The sequence below is a fragment of the Mobula birostris genome, chromosome 28 (genome assembly GCF_030028105.1).
Source record: "Mobula birostris isolate sMobBir1 chromosome 28, sMobBir1.hap1, whole genome shotgun sequence".
Classification (NCBI taxonomy): domain Eukaryota; kingdom Metazoa; phylum Chordata; class Chondrichthyes; order Myliobatiformes; family Myliobatidae; genus Mobula; species Mobula birostris.
The window spans coordinates 24,045,387-24,067,900 of NC_092397.1; the positions used below are offsets into that span (position 1 = coordinate 24,045,387).

The 22,514-nt window shown below is 47.1% G+C and overlaps 1 protein-coding gene and 3 non-coding genes across 4 annotated transcripts in view; 3 read left to right on the forward strand and 1 right to left on the reverse strand.

Moving 5' to 3' along the window:
- Positions 1-22,514, reverse strand: part of LOC140189013 (uncharacterized) — a 1,003,756-nt gene that overhangs the window by 249,066 nt on the left and 732,176 nt on the right. The gene's annotated exons all lie outside the window — the stretch shown is intronic.
- trnan-guu (transfer RNA asparagine (anticodon GUU)) lies at positions 12,371-12,444 on the forward strand. Its single transcript has one exon. It is a non-coding gene; the product is annotated as a tRNA-Asn (tRNA).
- On the forward strand, positions 19,704-19,775 carry trnaq-uug (transfer RNA glutamine (anticodon UUG)). The gene has a single exon. It is a non-coding gene; the product is annotated as a tRNA-Gln (tRNA).
- On the forward strand, positions 20,228-20,299 carry trnaq-cug (transfer RNA glutamine (anticodon CUG)). Its single transcript has one exon. It is a non-coding gene; the product is annotated as a tRNA-Gln (tRNA).

Sequence of the window (22,514 nt, forward strand, 5' to 3'; positions counted from 1 at the left end):
TCATTTTCATTTGTCGATTCTTTACTGACGTCACATCATTTCATAGAAACACAGAAAACCTACAGCACAATACAGGCCCTTCGGCCCACAAAGCTGTGCCGAACATGTCCTTAACCGACAAATTACCTAGGGTTACCCATTGCCGTCTAGTTTTCTAAGCTACAATGGAGGGCGTCCTTTATAAATGTTTCCTTTATTAACTGTTCTTTGTTGATTTATTTTGCACCTTTCTCTCTGCTTTTCTTCTCGTATTTGCTATTTCCTGCCCCATCCTGATATTATATCTGTGCTGTCGGTGCTCCGACCCATTCGGAGACCTCGTTCCCGACATGTCAGCAATGAATGTGTTTCACATTATTTACTGAACCCAGTTTCAGTGGCCCTGCTGTCACACATTCTGTTCATACTCCACCGTTTCTCTCCCGCGTTCTCTCTCTTTGTCTCCGGGCTGTCCTTCGGCATAAATATCAATGGATAGCGGCTGAGCTGCAGCTGAATTGATCCGAAGTAGACTCTTTCCTCCTGTGGCCTCAATCGCCGCCTGAGGAAGGTAGACCCAAACAACCCCGCTCTCCTGCCTGCCTGAGGAAAGATATCTTTAACGACCGAGGGGATGAGACAGAGGGTCATATGGTTTGTCCGGTCAGGAGAACCTGACGAATGCTGGCCGATAGTCTCTGGAATAATCCTATTCCTTTGCATACTCACTGAGCCACAAGATCAAGAGTCGGGGCCAATTCTGAAGAGGTACGGTAGAACAGGAAAGCAGTTCAGTCCATGTTGGCGGCAGATGATCATCCGCATGTTTAGAGTGATAAGAGTAACTCAATCCATAGAATTTCCAATGAACGCCCTGAATTCATAACAAGAGCTTTGAAGCACAGTAAAATAAACAAATTCCTTTTCCTTATTCAATAGCTTTTTTTTCAGGAGACGGCGACAAAATTAACTCTTCAGGAGACGGGATAAAATAATTTGAAATTACGTGTACGCGAGTTATTCCCTCCGCAGTGGAAAATCCCCGCTGAAATTTAATGAACATCTGGTCTACCGCCCTAATCCCTTGGCCATGACAACTACGAAACTCAGCCTGGGAGACGGGAGGACATTTTTCGAGGGACCTCATCACTAAGTTCCAGAGCGATGCGGCTCAACATCAACGTCAGGGTCATAGAAGCAGGACTGACATACTCTCCCTATCCACTCTTTATAGGCTTTTCAATATTCTATAGGTTTTAATGAGATCCTCCCTCATTCTTCTAAATTCTAACGGGTAGAGGCTCAGAGTCACTAAACGCTTCTCTTATTTTAGCCGTTTCATTCCGGGATCAATCTCGTGAAACTCCTCTGTTCCCACACAACGCCAGCGCATCCCTTATTAGAAATGAGGCCCAAATTGTCTACAATATTCCGAGTGAATCTGATCAATGTCTTCCAATACATTTTCATTCTATCCTTGTTTTTAAATGCTCATCCTCACGGAATGAATACTAAAACTACATTTGCCTTCCTTACCACCGACTCAACCTGCAATTTAACCTTTAGAGAAACCTGCAGGTGTCATTGTGGGGCGCTGGGAGCGGACCCAAAAGCAAGACACAGACACTAAAGTTCAAGGTACGGGACAGGACCAGAGTTAGGGACGTGACAGCACACAGACTAGGAGCTAGGACAGGAACACAGACTTGGGCTAGGACTTGGCTAGGTAAGCGGGACCAGGACAAGGCACTGGGAACTAGGAGCCTGGGCTTGGACTCCGAGCCAGAGACTGGACAACGTCCCAGAACCTGGGTCTTGACTCAGGCTCGGACGCCGGAACTAGGCGAAGACATGACGAGGCTTGGGTTCTTCGAGGCTTGGGTATGGACTCCGAGCCAGAGACTAGGCAAGGACCCAGAACCTAGGTCTTGACTGGGGCTCGGACCCCGGAACTAGGCTCGGACATGACGTGGCTACAGGACTGGACGAGGCTTGGATTCTTCGAAGCTTTCCTGGATAAGGACGAGGTATTCCTGTGCTGGATGAGGCACAAGGACAGGACGAGACACATGGAGAGGACAAGAACCCGAAGCCTTGACTTGGTCTTGGCAGAACAGGAATACAGAGCCTTGGTCTTGGCAGAACAGGAACACAGCTCCTTGGTCTTAGCAGAACAGAAGCACAGAGCTTTGGTCTTGAGAGAGAAAGGAACACAGGTACATAGAACACAGAGCCGGGACCCCTTCATGGGAACAGGACGTAGGGCCGGGACTCACACACAGAATGCTGAACACGACGAGACGGTTCCCAACATAAGGTAGCGGCAAATGGCCGAACCTAACTAGCGAAGGCGTGGAGACAGAGACGGTTTCCAACAAAAGGTAGCGGCAAACGACTGGACCTACCTAGCGAAGGCGTGTACACAGAGACATTTCCAAACAACGATACAGTTCCTTATCTAAACACAGCAAGGTTCCGGTCTTGCTCCGGCCGTAGAACTTGACAGCGATACAGGCGAGGACGCAGGCCAGGTTGCAGGCAAGGCTTCAGGCAAAGGCTTCAGGAGGAAGGTGAAGGGCAGGAAAGGGAACAGTCCAACCTCAGGGTAACGGCAAAGACGGCCTGACTTATCCTAGGGAGGCGAGGACGGGATACTGACGAGACGAACCAGCACCTACACTCGAACCCAGGGCCACTTATATTCCCAGCACCCAAGACGGGAATCAGGTGCCTATGTTAAGCCCAACTGAAATAAGGGACAGCCAGAAGACCCGGAGTCCGGAGTCCACGGACCGGACATTGACATCAGGAGAACTCCGCACTCCATTTACAACTCCGATTTCCGAATTCTTGCTCGTTTCGAAAACAGTCTACACTTTTATTTCTTCTACCAAAGTGGGTGACCATACATTACCGTACTCGGTATTCCATCTGCCACTTATCTGTCCATTCTCCAAATCTGACTAAGTCTTTCTGCGATCTTCCTGCGACATCAGCATTACCAGCTACTCCACCTAATTATCTGTCACATGCAAAGCCATCGATTTCGTCATCTGGAGCATTGCCGCAGATAAAGCTGCTAAACAATAGTAGAGCCCATGACATTGCAAGAAAGATACGAGCATAGAAAACATATTTGCGACTGGTGCGAGGAAAAGGCTGGGAATAAATATGGACTTCTCAGCTGTTTGTCGGTAACTAGTGGTGCTCTGGAGGACTCTCTGCCTTGTATGAATTTAAAATATGGAAGAAAACGTTGAACTCGAATGGGTGAAGCACAGTGGAAGCGGGAAGATCAATTGACTGTGTTTCTGCCATGTACTTGGAAATGGAGGCTGACATTTTGTGGAACTGTTTTACATTTTCCATTTTGTGAGATGGAGTTGCTTTGTTTTGCGTGTTTTAAATTGGACACGATGCTGTATCAAGAAATCTGGTGGACAGATTTGTTCGGTGTTCCTTCATATAACATAAGATGCAGGTATGTGAATGTTGGGTTTGGACGCTGCCGATAGTAATTCGAGCTGGTTACTGATGAGAACAAAGAGCTATAAATTACAGACTGTCACTTGCTGTGAAGAGGGCAATAAGTGGAAGCTGGCCTGGAACAGAGCCAATAAAGTGGTGTAAAAGGTCAATCAGATGACTCACAGCTTTTGACACTGGAATGCAATATTTGAGTTGGTAAGGAAAAGGATGAATGTGGACACTTCGATTTGCTGTCAGTGACAACTCCAAAAAATCACCATCGCGAGGAAGAAGCCCAACGCCAGGGGCCGGAGAAGTCATGATCGACTGTTTGGCCGGCGGAGATCCCCCTATTTCGTTGCCATACATTGGACAAGTTGTTTGAGTGAGAACAAGAGGAAACAGTAGAATTCACGAACTAAGTTGTCAGCCCGGAGCCAACACAGTCACGTTATTGTTTGTGCAGAAACAAATAAAGTGTGAGTTTCAATTAATTACGAGTTGCGTCGTGAATTTCCTAATCTGCTGTCGTTAACGAACGGTCAACAGTAACGCACAGCAAACTTCCCTTGAATTAGCGTGAGTCCACTACTTGGTCCCTAAAGTTCTGAGCAGATGATGTTCTATACAGGTTATTTCAAGATTGAGGATTTAATTATTATTATAAGAAAGTATAAATTATACAACATTGAGATTTGCTTGCTCGCAGGTCGCCACAAAACAAGGACTCGAACGGACGGAATTAAACGGGTAAAATAATTAACCAAATAAAAGACCAACACTCGATCCGAAAGAGAAAGAATAAAAATACAACTCATAGAAACATAGAAACATAGAAAATAAGTGCAGGAGTAGGCCATTCGGCCCTTCGAGCCTGCACCGCCATTTATTATGATCATGGCTGATCATCCAACTCAGAACCCCGCCCCAGCCTTCCCTCCATACCTCCTGACCCCCGTAGCCACAAGGGCCATATCTAACTCCCTCTTAAATATAGTCAATGAACTGGCCTCAACTGTTTCCTGTGGCAGAGAATTCCACAGATTCACCACTGTCTGTGTGAAGAAGTTTTTCCTAATCTCGGTCCTAAAAGGCTTCCCCTCTAACCTCAAACTGTGGCCCCTCGTTCTGGACTTTCCCAACATCGGGAACAATTTTCCTGCATCTAGCCTGTCCAATCCCTTTAGGATCTTATACGTTTCAAGCAGATCCCCCCTCAATCTTCTAAATTCCAACGAGTACAAGCCCAGTTCATCCAGGCTTTCTTCATATGAAAGTCCTGCCATCCCAGGAATCAATCTGGTGAACCTTCTTTGTACTCCCTCTATAGCAAGGATGTCTTTCCTCAGATTAGGGGACCAAAACTGCCCACAATACTCCAGGTGTGGTCTCACCAAGGCCTTGTACAACTGCAGTAGTACCTCCCTGCTCCTTTACTGAAATCCTCTCGCTATAAATGCCAGCATACCATTCGCCTTTTTCACCGCCTGCTGTACCTGCATGCCCACTTTCAATGACTGGTGAAAAATGACACCCAGGTCTCGTTGCACCTCCCCTTTTCCTAATCGGCCACCATTCATATAATAATCTGTTTTCCTATTTTTGCCACCAAAGTGGATAACTTCACATTTATCCACATTAAATTGTATCTGCCATGAATTTGACCACTCACCCAACCTATCCAAGTCACGCTGCATCCTCTTAGCATCGTCCTCACAGCTAACACTGCCACCCAGCTTCGTGTCATCCACAAACTTGGAGATGCTGCATTTAATTCCCTCATCCAAGTCATTACTATATATTGTAAACAACTCATGTTAACAATTGAAGCGAGCAACAACCCGGAGGAGGCGCAAAGCCTCACTTATCATTTCAACATATTCACGGGCACAGAGCACAGCAACCGGGGCAGTCTTCACAGGCTCAGCGCCATGGAGATGACTATCGCTGGGACCAAGAGAACCCGGCTCTCGTCCCGACCGATACCCTGTCTTCAATCTATCTGGGCCTGCGTTTAAATTGGCTCAATAACGGGACAGCGAAATGCTTCGACACCGGAGAGAAGAGTGAAGATCGTGGAGAGCGAGCGCAATCGGCTCACGCCTCCGAAATGTTTAAATTGTCTAAACACGTTTGGTACCTCGCATTAGGACCCGGGCACCGGGCCTAGACCAAGTCGGCGACCGATTCGTTCCGGGTCCAGATTCCGTCACTCAGCTCAAACACGGTTTCAAATACTCCAGAAACAAGAGAAAAATCTGCAGATGCTGGTATTCCAAGCAACACACTCACGCGCGCGCGTGCGCGCGCACACTCACTCACACACACACACACACACACACACACACGCACACACACACACACACACTCACACACACACACACACACCACACACACACACACACACACACACAGTCACACTCACACACACACACACAGTCACACTCACACACTTACACACACACACACACACACACTCACACACACACACACACACACACACACAGTCACACTCACACACACACACACACACACACACACACACACAGTCACACTCACACACACACAAACACACACACACACACAGTCACACTCACACACTCACACACACACACACACACACACACACACACTCACAGACACACACACACCACACCAACACACACACACACGCACACACACACACTCTCACACACACACACACACACACACACACACTCACACACACACACACACACACACACACAAACACACACACACACAGTCACACTCACACACACACACACACAAACACACACACTCACACACACACACACACACGCACAAACTCACACACACACACACACACACAAACACAATGTTGGAGACGTTCAGCAGGACAGGCAGAATTTATGAAAAAAAATCACTGGTCGTTTGGGCCCGAGACCGCTCGGCAGGACTGAAGATAAAAGGGATGAGGAGTAGATATTAAAGATGGGTGAGGGGAGAGAGTGATATACGGAACTGGAGAAGAGGGAGTCTGATTGTTAGGGATAGAAGGCCATGCAAGAAAGAAAAGGGCGAGGAGTACCAGTGGGAGGCAGCAGACAGGCATAGAGATCAAGTCAGTGAAGGTAAACGGGAGTTGCTGCTGAAGGAGAGGGCGGGTCGGGTGTGGGGGATTACCGAAAGTTCGAGAAATCGAAATCATACCATCAGGTTGGAGGCTACCCAGACCGAATATATGGTGTTGTTCCTCCAACCTGAGTGTGGCCTCACCGCGACAGTAGAGGAGGCCATGGATTGACATTACTGTACCGGAATTGGAAAGGGAGGTAGAATTAAAAAGTGTGGCACTGGGTGATCCCGCTTCTTCTGGTGGATGGAGCGGAGGTGCTCGGCGAAACGATCTCCCAGTCTCAATCGGATCTGACCAATATACAGGAGGCAGCACCGTGAGCACCGGACAGAGCATATGACGCCAACAGACTCACAGGTGAAATGTCGCCTCCCCTGTCAGGACTGTTTGGGGCCCTGAATAACAGTGAGGGAGGATGTGTAAGGGCAGGTTTAGCATTGTTCAGCTTGCAGGGTTAAGTACCAGGACGGATATCGTGGGGTCGGGCTAATGGACAAGGATTCGCTTAGGGAGCGGTCCCTGTAGAATCAGAAAGTAGGGTTGGGCGATGCGGGGGAGGGAAAGATGTGCTTGGTGGAGGGATCCCATTGGGGATGGCGGAAGTTACGGGGAATTATTTGCTGGACACGGAGGCTGGTGTGGTGGTAGGTGAGGACAGGAGGATCCCTATCCCTGGTATTATTTGCTAGACACGGAGGCTGGTGTGGTGATAGGTGAGGACAGGAGGATCCCTATCCCTGGTACTATTTGCTGGACACGGAGGCTGGTGTTGTGGTAGGTGAGGACAGGAGGATCCCTATCCCTGGTAAAGTGACGGGAGGAGGGGGTTCGAGCAGAAGTGCGTGAAATGGAAAAGATGCGGTTGAGGCTGCGTTGATGGCGGAGGAAAGGAAGCCCCTTTCTTTTAAAAACCAGGTCATCTCCTTCTTTCTAGCATGAAAACCAGATTCTGAGAGCAGATGGGGTGGAGACGGAGGAGCTGAGAGAAGGGAATGTTCCAGAATGAAAATCCTCACCCGGAGATCAGATTATTCTGGAATGAAAAGCCTCATCCTGAGCGTCCAGGCAATATCCCGGTAGACCTTCTCCGCACGCATCCTGGTATAATCATGTCCTCTCCATAATGTGGCCACCAGAACTCGGTGCTATCCGAGTGCATCCAGGTGCTAAAACACATTACCAACATACCGAAAAAAGCACGTTCAAGGAATTTAAGAGTCCCGACGACCACCACCGCGCCCCCACCCTCCGCGACACCGAGATTGATGCCCAGTCCTCGCACATACAAATCAGCAAGCACACGGAGATTATCAGTAAAATACAACGATCCAGACCACACAGCTCACCGAGATTGTCTCTCGACAGGCCATCAATGCCCAACCCGACGCACGACGCCCGCTAAGCAATTCCGTGGCTTACAGGCCCAGTCCGCCCATATACAGGCACATATCTATTTGTTATTTATTTTTTGTTGTTTATTTATTTATTTATTTGTTTGTTTGTTTGTTTGTTATTAATTTACTTATTTTCACATTGCTTGTTTGCCATTCTGCTTGTGTGTAGTTTTTCGTTCATTGATACTGTTGTATTTCTCAGATCTACTGTGAAGGCCAGCAAGTAAATGAATCCCAGTGTAGTGTATGGTTACACATTCGTACGTTGGTAGTGATATTACTTTTGACTTTGAACCTTCTCTCCGAGTTCCGATTCCACACAATTTATTGTTTATACTCTGGCTTTTCTCAGATTACTGAACGCTGGGAGCACACAACCCGCCGTCCTTACCCGTTTTACGCTGGCTGTGAATCCAGTCCACACCAAAGTTGTTCCCTGGTGACCGCCCTCTGAAGCGGCCCAGTCAGCTTGTTGGATGGCTCAGAAAGGAGGAGGAGAGTGAAGAGTGAAACAAATCCGGATGCCCGCCCTGCTACCCTGCAGACGTTACCACCTCCATCAGTACTTGGGTTCTGGAGCTCCGTCATTGAGAGCGCGGTGGGAGCTCGCTCCGCACAGGTAGAGCAGTGGTTACGGAATTAGTCCCGGCTCCGCCTTCTGCAAGACAGCTTGGAAACGGCAAAAACCATTGCTGCTGCTGCAGAGGCCCACATGTGGATCTTGGGGATTGTAGTCGTGATGTGAAGGACCCCTGAGCCGATAATTGAGTTTCTCTCCGCCTGAGTACCCACATGGGGTTCAGGGTGAAAGGTCATCAAGCAAAATATGAACTCTGTTTCTCGCTTCACTGATGTTGTCGTATCTCCCGAGTATATCCAGCAGTTCCTGCATTTAGTTCAGGATCAACTCTGTTTCTCTCACTCCGGATCTCTGCTGACCCTGTCGCATGTGGAGAAAGTGGTGAAGGTGACGGACTGGAAATCCATTGGGTTGTCTCCACGCAGGTTCGAATCCTGTCCACTGCAATGAATAGTGGAGCGGACTCGAAAGGCGGAATCGCCCACTCCAACTTCTGTTTCCTGTTGTTCAACGTCCAGCCTTTGTGATTTGCTACACATTTGCTACTAAGAATGAGGTTATGGAATAACATGGGACAAGATAGGAAAGTCAGCATGTTTTCCTTAAGGGGAAAGCTTGCTTGACGAACCTGCTGAATTCTTTGAGGAGACTGCAAGTAGGATAGTTAAAGAGGATGTAGTGAATGTTGTTTATTTGTACTTTAAGATAGCTTTTGAGAAGATGTAACACATAAGGCTGCTTACCAAGTTAAGGGCCCATGGTATTAAATCAAAGCAACTGGCATGGTTAGAGCATTGGCTGGTTGGTAGGAGACAGCAAGTGAGAATATAAGTATCCTGTCCCGCTTGGCTGCCACTGACTTGTGTTCCGCAGTGGTCAGTGTCGTGACCACTTCTTTTCATGCTGCATATCAATGGTCTAGATGATGGAATAAATGACTTTGTTCCCATGTTCGCAGATGATACGAAGATTGGTGGAGGGGCAGGTAGTGTTCATGAAACAGGTAGGCTGCAGGAGGACTTGAACAGATGAGGAGAATGGACAAGTGAGTGGCAAATGAAATACAATGTTGTGAAATGCATGGTCATGCACTTTAGTAGTAGAAATAAATGTGGCATATTTTCTAAACGGGGAGAATATCAAAAATTGGAGATGCAAAGAGATTTAGCAGTCCTTGTGCAGATGTAGTTCAGTGGGCGAGCACATGCTTTGCATGTACGAAGTCTCGGGTTCATTCCCAGATGAGGAAATTGCTCTGTGCTCGGCATTCATTTCCGTCGTTGAAGCGCGGATAAGCCTGTAACATGCGGGAGAAGTCGTTGCTGTATCGGTAGGGAAATTCAAAAACATTGCACAGCAATTCCAATGACTCTATGTAGCAGAGTGCCGTAGTGGAACCGTGACGGGCCCATAACCCCGAGGACGCTGGATCGAAACCATCTTCTGCTGTTCATCAGTTATCAGTGCGTTTTTAAACTGGAGATACAAGGGAATCCACCGGCGTTCAGTTGAATAATGGAAGGAGAAATGACAAAAGAGTTTAAATTACATGTGTGCAATGGTCGAAGACGGACATTTCTGTTTCATCGGCTTTTGGTTCCAGTATGTACAATATGGTTTCCTAGGCACACATTCATCCACACAGATTTTAATGAAGTCAGTGACAACTGTGGCGTACTCATTAAGGCACCTAGATGAATTCCTGCATGCAGTCCTGTCCACAGATTCAAAGCAGTCCTGCAAGCACCCCTGCACCTCCCTTGTCAATACCCTTTTTGATCCTCACTACTGATTCTCACCCCAACACACAATCAGGCCGGAATGGGTGCGTCGCATCTGGACAGTGCTTTACACAATGATCCGTTGAATCGGAAACGATTCCGACCCTCTCCGTTCGGACGGGAAGAAGTGTTTGTGTAAAAGCGTCGATGCCATAGTCAGCGAATAAACACCGGGGTGACCCTTTAAGTTATACTATACTCGGACATCCCAGCGATAGATCGCACTTTTGCATTGGTTTCTCGCTAGTTTAGTGGTTAGTATCCACGTCTGTCACCGGGAGGACGGGGGTTAATTTTCCCGACAGGGAAATGGTTTTGCTGTTTACATATTAAATGTGATTGCAACTCGAATTTACAAAGTAAATTGAAAAGGGTTAAATAGTCATAGTCATACTCACAGTCATACTTTATTAATCTGGGGGGAAATTGGATTTCGTTACAGTTGTTCCGTAAATAATAACTAGTAATAGAACCATAAATAGTTAAATAGCAATATGTAAATTATACCAGTAAATTATGAAATAAGTCCAGGACCAGCCTATTGGCTCAGGATGTCTGACCCTCCAAGGGATGAGTTGTAAACTTTGATGGCCACAAGCAGGAATAACTTCCTATGATGCTCAGTGTTGCATCTCGGAGGAATGAATCTCTGGCTGAATGTACTCCTCTGCCCACCCAGTACATTATGTAGTGTATGGGAAACATTGACCAAGTTGGCATGCAACTTAGACAGCATCCTCTTTTCAGGGAGCCCAGTTCCATCCCAGAACATCAACGGTCTTACAAATGAGTTTGTTGATTCTGTTGGTGTCTGCTACCCTCAGCCTGCTGCCCCAGCACACAACAGCAAACATGATTGCACTGACCACCACAGACTCGTAGAACATCCTCAGCATCGTCCGGCAGATGTTTAATGACCTCAGTCTCCTCAGGAAATAGAGACGGCTCTGGCCCTTCTTGTAGACAGCCTCAGTGTTCTCTGACTAGTCCAGTTTATTGTCAATTCGTATCCCCAGGTATTTGTAATCCTCCACCATGTCCACACTGACCCCCTGGATGGAAAGAGGGGTCACCGGTACCTTAGCTCTCCTCAGGTCTACTACCAGCTCCTTAGTCTTTTTTCACATTAAGCTGCAGATAATTCTGCTCACACCATGTAACAAAGTTTCCTACCGTAGCCCTGTACTCAGCCTCATCTCCCTTGCTGATGCATCCAACTATGGCGGAGTCATCCGAAAACTTCTGGAGGTTAAAGAGGATAAGTCCGAGTTTGGAGTTGAAGTGATCGGTTCTTTGGGGTTACGGAGCAGTCGGTCTGCAGTGACCCCGGGATGAGAATCACCCGATAGGAGGCACTTTGTTTTCTGCTTTGTGAAATCTCCCCTCAGCGACTCTGTATCTCAGAGTTATTCGACGTAACACGCGGTGACATGAAACAATATTTGCTTCATCTGCCGCCTCTGCCACATTTTAAAAGTTAAACAAAGGCTGTTCTTGTGCTCGATTTAAGGTTTACAGTTCAAAGAGTCAGAAAGGAGAGGGTGAATGGAATCGGTGCCTTCACCCAGCTCAGGCCACCCTGCAGAGACTCCAGGAGACTCCTTCCGTCTGACTGCGAGCTCGGAGCTGTGAAAGGTCATCGACCTGAAACGTGACCTCGGTTTCTCCCTCCACAGACGCTGCCGAAACTGTGGAGTATTTCCGGCTGTTTCAGCTTTTAGTTCAAGAGCAGTCCTGTTTCTCTGACCCCGGGATCGGTGCTGGCCTCGTCCGTCCCGGGACACAGTGATTACGTCCTATGTAAAATGTCCTTCTTTGACGAGTGTGTACTCGTGGCCGAATGTTTTGGCGATGCACTAGGAACTCAGTTTGGTATTTCCCCTTCTAAATCTGACCAATATGTGGTTCCACTGTTTTCTGTTTCATGTTGTCCGTCACCTTCTGATGCAAACCATTCATGCAGATTGTGAAAAGCCGAGTCACAGCATCGATTGTTAGTCACCATCTTCCAACGCCGGAATGGACCATTTATTAAAGCCTTTTCTCGCTTGTCTCTGTGGCGCAATCGGTGAGCGCGTTCGGCTGTTAACCGAAAGGTTGGTGGTTCGAGCCCACCCAGGGACGCTGGTGATCCAGCAGCTTTTGCTGCGCGTTGTATTGCCCACCGGGAAACGCTGCGCTGTCTGGAGCCCGGCGTTCCCTGCTCTGCGGCATCACATTCAGTGGACATTAAAATGATTTTTGTCACATATCGAGATACGGTGAAAAGCTTCGCTTTCACGCTGTTCAGAGAGATCAGATCATTGCACAGTGAATAGAGAGAGAACAATGTTAAGCAATAACAGAATGCAGAATAAAATGTAAGGGCGACAAAGAAAGCACAGTGCGGGTAAATAATCAGGTGCCGCATCGTAACGGGGTAGATTGTGAGATCAAGGCTCCATCTTATTGTACTTAGGCACCACTCAACAGAGATAACAGCGGAGTTGAAGCTATCCACGAGCCTGTAGTACGTGCTGTCTTGTACATTCAGCCGGATAGAAGAAGGCAAATGAGAGAATATCCGGGGGTATGATAGCTTTCTGTCAGGAGTGTATAATATCCACTTCTCTTTGACCATAAGTGTGTGTTTCCTCCAGCGACATCCTTGGAACTAACGTACTTACCGGGTCTAATGTCGTGGTTTTGATTTAATTTTGGGTCCTCGATCATTCAGTTGTAGTCGAATTGATTTCATCCCACATATGTCCCCGTTCATTTTTTTTCACTATGGATGTCCAATCCCAATTCACGTCCAGCAATCCACCGCACACCTCCCCCCCCACCCCCGGCCCCGCCACCAGGAAGGTCTCAAAGCTCTCCGTTTCCATCGGGAAACCAGACCCAACCAGCTCCCCTCCACCACCACTCACCGCCATCTGGCAGAACTTGTCCTCCCACTTCCTTTCAACACAAGGTGAGCCATGGACACTGGCATGGGTCCCAGCTGTGCCTGCCTGTGTGTCGGCTACGTGGAACAGTCTATGTTCCAAGCCTACACTGGTGTCGCTCCCTAACTTTCCCTACACTATATAAATGACGGCATTGCTACCTCTTTCTGCACCCATGTGGAACTCATCCACTTCATCAGCTTTGCCTGCAACTTCCGCCCTGCCCAAAAGTTTACCTGTCCCATATCCGACAGTTCCCTCCGTTTTCTCCATCTCTCTGTCTCTATCTCTGAAGACAGCTTGTCTACTGATGTCTATTATAACCATACAGGCTCCCACAGCTACCTGGACTATACTGCTTCCCACCCCGTTACATTTAAAAATTCTAGCCCCTTCTCTCAATTCCTCCGTCTCCGCCGCATATGCCCTCAGGATAAGTCGTTTCATTCAAGAACAAAGGGGATATCGTCTTATTTCAAAGAAAGGGGCTTCCCTTTCTCCACCATGAAAGCTGCTCTCAACAGAATCTCTTCCATTTTGCTCACATCTGCCCCCACCGCATCCTCGCTCCCTCCCCCAGGTAGAGAGTTTGTCTTGTCCTCACCTACCTCTCCCCAGCCTCCGTCTCCAGCACACAATTCTCTGTAACTTCCGCCATCTCCGACGGGATCCCACCACCAAACACATCTTTCCCTCCTCCGTCGACGTTCTGCTCTCTGCAGGGATCCCATGCGCGTTCGTCCCTCCCACTGATCTCTCTCCTGGCACTTATCCTTGCAAGTGAAACAAGTGTTACACCTGCCCCGACACATCCGCCCTCACTACCATTCAGGGCCCCAAGCAATCCTTCCAGATAAGGAAACACTTCAGCTGTGAATCTTTTAGTATCATTTACTACATCCAATGCTCCCGGTGCAGCCTCCTGTATATCGGTGAGACCCGATACAGATTGGAGACCACTTCACTGAGCACCTACACTCCCTCCACCAGAACAAGCGAGAGCTCCCAGTGGCCACCCATATAAATTCCACTTCCCATTCCAATTCCGACATGGCAGTGCATGTCCTCCTGTATTGTTGCGATGAAGCCACACTCAGGTTGGAGGAAGAACAACACATTATCTTCCGGCTGGGTAACTTCCAACCTGATGGCATGAACATCGATTTCTCAAGCTTCCGGTAATGCCCCCTCCTTCGTGAAGCCCCATTCTCTTTTCCCTCTCTGACCTTATCTGTTACCTGCCCATCACCTCCCTCTGGTGTTCCGCCCCATTTTCTTTCTTCCATAGCCTCCTCTCCTTCCCTGTTATCCAGCCCAGTATCTCTTTCACCAATCAAAGTTTCAAGTCTTTAATTTACCAGCCACCCCTCCCCCCACCGGTTTCACCTATCACTTCGTGTTTCTTCTTCCCCTCCCCTCACCGTCTAACCCTGATTCTTCGTCGTTTTTTTCTCCATTCCAGATGATGGAACTCGGTCAGAAATGTCGACTGTATATTTCTCCCACAGATGCTGGCTGGCCTGCTGCGTTCTTCCAACATTTTCTGTGTTGCTTGGATTTCCATCATCTTTAGATTTTATCTTTGGGTCTCTGTCCATATCGCTCCACTCTTACATATTCATGAGCCTATCTAAACACAACGTATATCCCTCCGTCTCTGAACGTGGCAGCCCGTTCCAAGCACCCGCCCCACTCTGTCTAAAAACGTGACCCGTACATCTTCTTTAAATGGCATCGGTATTAGAAACAAGGTTAGTGAACTCGTGGCACAGATCAGTACCAAGGCATGTGATTTAGTGGCAATTACAGAAACCTGGTTGCAGGGTGGGGATGACTGGGGATTAAGTATCCAAGGGTATCAGGTAATACGGGAAGATTGCCAGGAAGGCAAAGAAGGTCGGGGTGGCGCTCTTGAGAAAAGGTTGAGATCAGGGCGATTGTGAGAGACGATGTAAGATCTACGGAGCAGAATATTGAGTCTATCTGGGTAGAGATTAAGAATAGTAAAGGGAAACAAATCACTGGTGCACTGGTGGTAGCTGTCTACAGGCCACCTAATAAAAATATTGCAGAGGCAGAGGCGATTAACCAAGAAATAACAGAAGTTTGTTGGAATGGAACGGCAGTTGTTATGGGGTATTTTAACTTCCACATAGATTGCGTGAATCAGGTTGGTCAAGGAAATCTTGAGGAGGACTTCATAGAATGCATCCATGATGCCTTTCTTCAGCAGTATGTTAGTGAACCTACAAGGGAAAATGCTATCTTAGATCTAGTCCTGTGAAATGAGACAGGTAAGATTAACGATTCGTAGTCAGGAATCCTCTTGGAAAGAGTTATCATACCATGATTGAATTTCGTATACAGATGGAGGATGAAACTGTTAGATCTCAAATTAGTGCATGATGCTTGAACAAGAGAGACTACGAAAGGATGAGAGAGGAGCTGTCGAATGTGGGTTGGGGGCACGGGTTATTTGGTAGGACAGTTGAGGAACAGTGGAGTACTTTGAATGAGATTTTTCACAGTGCTCAACAAAAGTATATTCCAGTCAAAAGTAAGGAGAGTAAGTGTGGGGAGAGCCAGCCTTGGATAACTAAGGAAATAAAAAATAGTATCAAATTAAAAGCTCATGTGTACAAAGTCGCAAAGAGTAGTGGGAGACTGGAGGGTTGGGAAAACTTAAAAAGCAACAGAAAACAACTAAACAAGAAATAAGGAAAGGGAGGATAGAGTACGAAAGTAAATTAGCACAAAATACAAAAACAGATAACAAAAGTCTTTCATAGATATATAAAGCGGAAGAGAGTGGCTAAAGTCAACGTAGGTCCCTTGGAAGACGGGAAGAGGAAATTGATAGTCGGTGAGAATTAAATGGCTGAGGCATTGAACGACTATTTTGTGTCGGTCTTCACGGTGGAGAACACGTATAATATGCCAAAGAATGATGTTATGGACGAAATGGAAGGTGAGGACCTTGATAAAATCACTGTCACTAAAGAGATAATGATGAGCAAATTAGAGAGCCTGAAGGTAGATAAGTCCCCTGGTCCTGATGGGATGCACCCCAGGGTGCTGAGGAAATTGGCGGAGGTTATATTAGACGTGTTGGTAATTATTTACCAAAATTCTCTTCATTCTGGGGAGGTCCCTAGCGGATTGGAAGACAGAAAATGTCACGCCACTTTTTGAAAAAGGATGTCGGCAAAAGATGGGCAACTATAGGCCAGTTAGCATAACATCTGTAGTCGGGAGATGCTTGAGTCTTTCATAAGGAAGAAATAGCGAAACATTCAGGAAGGAGTGGTTCCATTAGACAGACGCAACATGGATTCAAAAAGAACAAGTCCTGTTTGACAAACTTACTGGAGTTCTTTGAGGAAATAATGAGTACAGTGGATAGAGGAGAACAGGTGGATGTCGTATACTTGAATTTCCAGAAGGCGTTCGATAAGGTGCTGTACAAGACAATTATAAATAAGATACAGATGCCTGCAGTCGGAGAAAGTGTATTGGAATGGATAGTGGATTGGTTAACCAATAGAAGTCAGAGAGTTGGTATGAATGGGTGTATCTCTGGTTGGCAGTCAGTGGTGAGTGGGGTGCCGCAGGGGTTGGTGCTGGGCCCGCAGCTGTTCACAATTTACATTGATGATTTGGAAGAGGAGACTGAGTGTAGCGTAGCAAAATTTACTGATGACACTAAATTGAATGGAGAAGCAAACTATACAGAGGATGTGGAGAGTCTGCAGAGGGACATAGAGAGGTTAAGTGAATGGGCCAAGGTCTGGCAGATGGAATACAACGTTAGTAAGTGCGAGATTATGCACTTTGGAAAGAATAATAGAAGAGCAGATTGTTAATTAAATGGTGAAAGATTGCAGCATGCTGTTGTGCAGAGGGGCTTGTCAGTGCTTGTGCATGAATTGCAAAATGTTGGCTTGCAGGTACAACAGGTTATTAAGAAGGCAAACGGAATGTTGGCCTTTATTAATAGAGGGATTGAATTCAAGAGCAGGAAGGTCATGCTGCAACTATACAGGGTACTGGTGAGGCCGCACCTGGAGTACTTTGTGCAGTTCTGGTCTTCATATTTGAGGAAGTTTATACTGGCTTCGGAGGCATTGCAGAGGAGGTTCACCAGGTTGACTCGAGAGATGAAGTGGTTAACCTATGAGGAGAGATTGAGTCGCCTGGGACTGTACTCACTGGAATTCAGAAAAATGACAATGGGGACAACAACGTCCCTGATGGCCAGCTTCGAGTGTGGCTGCATCAGGTTGTGTGTAGAACCCAGATATGTGGGGACCAAATACCAGTATGTGCCCAGATTCTACCTGTCGCCCTGGCTACGAATGATGGATCTGGCCCCACTCCCGCGCAACGTCCCAGTCAGCTGGTCGCTGCCGCCATACCTGTCCTTTTTAGAAACGTTCTTCCAGGAGAACGCCTTTGAATACAGGGCCATCAGGCAGTGGTCGGTACGCAATGTCCTGCAGGCACTGCAGGAGAAGGACGTGATGGGCACAGTGTGGTGTTTCCCTCAGCAGACCCTCCAGTTCATCTGGCAAAATGCCTCATCGCCAGATCTCACCAACAGGCACCAGGACCTCTCCTGGCTGGCGGTGAGAGGGGCCTTCTCTGTCAGATCCCTCCTGTACGCCCCGGAACGTCGTCTCCACACCCCATTGCCCACGGGAGTTCTGCAGTGAGGAGGAGTCTGTTACCCACCTCCTTGCATACTGTCAGTTCGCAGAGGGAGTGTGGAGGAGGATGGACGGGCTATTGTCACGTTTCATCCCTAGCAGCTGTATACAGTGGACTCTCTGATCTACGGGCTATTCCCGGGGACGCACACGGAGACCAACATCCGGTGCTGCTGGCAGATCATCGACAGGTGAAAGACGCTCTTTGGTCGGCCCGAAACTTAATGATGTACCAGCACATGAAGATGTCCATGGGAGAATGCTGCCGACTGGCACATTCTCGGCTGCAGGAGTGCCTGCTGAGGGACGCGCTGAAACTTGGTGCAGCCACCGCAAGGGCCCGGTGGGGAACGACCACTGTTTAGGGTTCTTCTCCCGCGGGACTGGTAGGGGTCGGGGGGGGGGGAGCGGGGAGTATGCGCCTCAACAATGTTGTGGAAATAGTAAACAACAGAGAGCCACGTGGGTGGCTAAAAGTGTGGAAATGTAGAGACCATAAGGGAAACATAGGTCAAGGATTGAGAGTCATTGAATGGTTTATCGTATATAATTTTATTTTTGAATAAAGTATATTTTGAAATAGAAAAAATATGCAATTAAAAAGAAACAACAAAGATCTCTGTGGAGTTTCCAGATATCTGCTATCTTGCCTCATTCACTCAATAGCCGGGGATGTAGTCCATCCGGTCCTGGTGAGAGTCCCGACGCTCCCGCAGCTTGTTGTCAACGTGCACTGAAATAGCAGAGTATCCTTTCTGAAAACTCTTTACTTCATCGCTTTCTGTTTGAGGAATTCTGACGTGAAATAGTCATTTTGTGCTTTCCCCGCTTCCTCTGGCCCCAGGCATACGTCCTCTCCTCTGCCCCTGAGTTGTTCAACTTTCCGGCCTTTTCTGTGATGTCCGTCTTGTTTTTAATGTGTGTGCAAGTGCATTGGTATTTCCCAGTCTTGCCCTGCTACATCATTCCCACTCCCCCAGCATCATTCAGCACACTGATTCTCTGTTTAATTTGCATATTGCTGTATATTTATCAAGGGCATTGTCCGATATCCACTTCCTAAACTTTCCTTAAGATTCCTTTTCCTCTTTGACTGAATTTTCAACATTGCTGAACCACTCAACTTTAAATAAATCCCGCAGGTCAGATGTGAGTTTACCCAATCTCAGCAGCTCACAGTCTCCACTCTCCCCGTTTCCTGACAAGCACAGTTCTCATCAGCTTGCCCTCAGATTAGTAAGTACCCCAACGCTGTGTCCTTGTGGGGCGATGACGGATGTCAAAATAGTTTCCCACAGAAAAGGATCAGTTGCAAGGCTCATGCCCCAGTGCAAGGTCTCTGAAATGTCTCGAATATATCTGCTTCGAACACTACCCCAGATGCAAATTCCATTCATTTTTTGTGTGTAAAAAAAAATAATAATAGTAACCTAAGGCATTTCCCACTGCTATAAATTCCTCTATTGCCTTGAAATTATCCAAACCCCGTTTTGCCACTTCTGCTCCCGGACGAATACTCTGACTGCCCACTCGATATTTGCCTTCTAGCATCTTGTATACCTCTTTTAAGTCACTTCTTATCCTGCTTCTCTCCAAAAAGAAAACTGTTCCCATCCTCAACATGCCCTCACAACACACCCTCTATGAAGTTCAACGTTCAACGTAAATTTAATATCAAAATTTACACGTGTCACAACAGATTACATTACGATTCATCTTCTATCCGTCGTTCAGAGCGAATACCTGTGGTTCCATGGTGTAATGGTGAGCACTCTGGACTTTGAATCCAGCGATCCGAGTTCGAGTCTCGGTGGAACTTATTTCCTTATTCTGTCAAGTGACGGGTCCATTTGTGAACATACAATGGATTGTCCTTGAAAAGTTTGATCACTCTGCGTCGGGGGAAGGTCGAATGGCCGCTTTGGCCGACGGTCGGCAGGTCGGGTCTCGGTGGAGGGAAGCCCCACGGAAGGACTGAGCTGTCGCTCTCCTTGACGCTGACGGAGGCTGTTTTCGAGATTCTGAGGCATATGTGATTGTTGGTGTGGACGGTAGTTTATATTGGTCTCTTCCAGTTGTTTTTTTTTTTTTTTTTGTTACCGATCCTGCTTCCCTCCAAAGAGAAAAGCTCTTGTCATACTCAATCTCTCCTCACAAAACTTTCTCTAGGAAGTGCAATGTTTAAAGTAAATTTATTGCCAAAGTTCACACATGTCTCTACACGCGAGCTTGCGATTCAGTTTCTTACGATCATTCACAGTAAATACATATGGTTCCATGGTGTAATGGTGAGCACTCTGGACTCTGAATCCAGCAATCCGAGTTCGAGTCTCGGTGGAACCTGTTTCTTTATTCTGTCAAGTGAGGTGCCCGTTTTGTATGTGACAATTTTGGTCACTCCCCATGGGAGGGTGCGTCGGCCAGGAGGTCGGGAAGCCGCCTCAAGGAAAGCGAAGGAGCCCAGTCTTCGTGTATGAAGGCCCCACGGAAGAACTGAGTACGAGCTGTCCCTCTCCGTGATGTCCTCGCTGATTTTTCATGTTCGAAGACATGCGGCGGACGGTAATTTATATCGGTCCCCTTAAGGTTTTTTTGTTCTCTGTGTTTACGTTCTTGGCGATATGCTACTTTTTTGCGTGGGGGTGTGTTGGAGGCTAATATTCCTGTTGGCGTTTTTTTTTCCTGTGTTAGCTGTGTTAGATCTGTTAGATTTTTATGTGCGGGGGAGGTGTTAGGTGTTTGATGTATATTGACGCTGTTTTCTGTGTAGGAGGAGCTTGGGGATTAGAGGTTTGATATTTTAGATGCTGTGTACGGGTGGGAGATCAGTTAGATTTGTGCGAGGGTGGCGTTGGGATTTTGGGGTTTGTAAGTTCTATTTCTTACTTTTTTTATGCGGGCGGGAGGTGATGACTTTTCATTCAACAACATACGTGTTGTTTTTTTTTCTGTATTTCATGCTTATCAGGAGAAGACGAATCTTAGAGTTGAATTGTGAGCTCATTCTTAGGGTGAGTAAAATTATTCCCTCTATTTTAAAAGCCTGAGCGTTGAAGAGTAATAGCTATTCCTGAAACTGGTACTATCGGACATGAGGGCTCGCAGAACTTCTCGATGGCAGCATCGAGAAACGAACATCGCCTGGATGATGGGGTCCTTGATGATGAATGCTGCTTTCCTTCGGCAATGTTCCGTACAGATGTGCTCATAGTGGGGAGGGCTTTTCCTATGCTGGACTGGCTGCATCCGCAACTTTTCACGGTTCACTTCACTCAATTACATTGTTGTTTCCATGCAGATCATGATGCAACCAATCAGGATATTCTCCTCTGTATATCTACACAAGTTTTTCAAAGTTCGAGACAGTACTTGCACAAAATTGCGTAGTATTGTCTGTAAATGCTGGTAAACCGCTCCAGGGTGCGAACAGATTCTGTTCCTCTAAACCTCTACACTAAGAATCCCAGTCAACATTGTGGAACTGCAGTCACACACTATCTGTTGCTTTTACAATATTCTATAACCTTCCTACCTTTGTCTTGTGCTGGTCTGTGCCTTTACTGACCTGTGCTGTGCTCTGGCAGCTCAGTGTGCTTGCAAAGTAGTGGCAGACCTTTACAGAAGTGTGTCCTTATTACACGAACTGACCATATACACTTGGGTAGTTTAGAAGTCTCCTGGAGACCACACTGAGTTTTTCAGACCATCAGTGGGCTGAAGATCACTGTGGAATGGGGTCGACCAGTAAACCAATCAATTATATACAAGCTTTTGTTATCATATTCCTACTGTACCTTTCCCAGTCTCTTTCCACAGCTCGGCATGCTATTTCCCCGAAGGACCTGTCCAGTTCCTCTTTGAACACACTGAGTCGTTGTTTCCATCAGCTTGGCAGGCTATGAGTCCCAGATGAGAACCACAATCAAAGCAGAAATAAGAGTTTCGTCACTATCTCTATTTGATCATCTGCTCACTAGTGCTGTGATCATTCACCAATAAACAGAGAACAGTATAGCACAGGAAGAGTCCCCTCGGTTCACTCTGTGTGTGTTGACCATGATGCCAGTTGAAATTGCATGTCTGCATGCACGTGGTCTGTGGCCCCCAATGGACTAACCCCCCCGAAGGATTACACACCTTAACACTCTTTGAGGGATCCAACACCATCTCCTCTTTAGAATCAGCACATCGTAGAATATCAGCATACCCTTTCCTGATCAAGCTTTCCTCCATGTCATTTTCCTTGGCAAACACCAATGAAAAGTATTCATTTGGTATCTCACCTGCTAACTATAGCTCCATGCAAACACTCCCGCCTTTGTCCTGGAGTGGTCCTGCTGTTTCCCTGGTACTCCGTTGTTTTAAGTGAATGTCTAAACTGTCTTGGCATTCTCTTTAAACCTCTTCACTGAGGGGATTTCGTGGTCACTGTTCAGTCTTCTGATCTGCAGCAGTAAGCCGTTAATTAGACAATTAAGATTTGAATAAGCTCAGACTCAGCAGAAAGCAGCTGATTGGACAATCGAGGTCAGGTGACCAAACATTTTGAAAAGCTCAA